Below are 1,322 nucleotides of genomic sequence, written 5' to 3'. Positions count from 1 at the left end.
AATGAGAATAATAATGATTTTACCCAGATCAAGAATATATTCACTATGCTGTTTCAACTCTAAAATAACACACATTAATACTCAGTGTTACCTTTTTCATTATTTTGCATTTGTGTTTGCTGCTGGTCTCCGGCTGACCTGGAGAACGTAGGGTCAGGCAATTATGAACTGAAATGCCATATTTCGGTAGCGACTTCGCCGCCTGACAAAGATGGAGTGAAGACCAGTTGCTTTCTGGCGTTTTATTAATAGTGTTCATCGATGAAAAGACCTGTGCCGCTGGGTAACATTATGGGCTCTGTGTTAAATTACATCCTGTTTTAGAATAATTACATCACCAGACAGAAGGAAACTGGACCCGCTTTTCAGCATTTGAAACATTTCTTGTTTATGGGGGAAATCAAACAAGTGACAACCTCTCTAACCTCCTATTTTTGGTCACATAAAATTGTTGTTGAAAAGTGGATAACAGTCAAAATATGTCATCATTGTTGTGGACTATATGGTTATTCATTTGCTGGATTTGAGTGGCACAGCGTAAATAAATCTGAAGGCACCAGTACCCTAAATAAAGTGACCCAGGCTCACAGCAGCCATCAACAGTCAGGTCTGCCAAACCAAATTGACTTTGTTTCGAGTCCACAGCTCGTTTGGGCAATGCCATGCTCAGCACGAAGAGTAGGAGAAGCAGATAATGTGTAATCCATTTACCCGAGCCAAGCCTACACACCATTTATGGAGGTCCACGTCATGGGGATATTTAGGAACCCTAATTCATCTAATAAAGCATGTTTGGGGGTATAATTAAATTTGTCTGAAAGCCCTTGGTACACGTGCCATCACAAAAATTAATCACATTTCAAATGATTAAATAATGCATGATTTCATGAAATGACGTGACAATTCTGTTGTGCGATAATTACATTACTCTGATGTGAAGAGACTAAATGCTAAAAATACAGCAGAATCGCTTCTTGATATAATTTTGGTATACATAGAAGAGTTTAGAAAAGAGGGTAAATACAGGTATATTCGGACAGACAGTATGAGAAAAATGTGTTTTTATAACATTAAAGCATTTAAACGTTGTCTACCCAAAATACAAGTACGACCCTGAAAATGATCATTATGTTTGACCTTTACAATGTGTGACTTAAGTGAAGTGAATAAGTCAATAAACAGTTGGTCCTCAAAATGATTGTTGTGCTATGGTTGTGCTTGTATTGTACTGATCCTTAGGTCATTTGGTAGTAAATAACATGGATTTGAGCAGAGAAATACCATTTTTACAGGATATACTTTAATTAAGAAATGATAAAGAG

Source organism: Echiichthys vipera (genome assembly GCF_963691815.1).
Source record: "Echiichthys vipera genome assembly, chromosome: 11".
NCBI classification, from domain to species: domain Eukaryota; kingdom Metazoa; phylum Chordata; class Actinopteri; order Perciformes; family Trachinidae; genus Echiichthys; species Echiichthys vipera.
Note: the sequence above shows the minus strand (reverse complement) of the source record.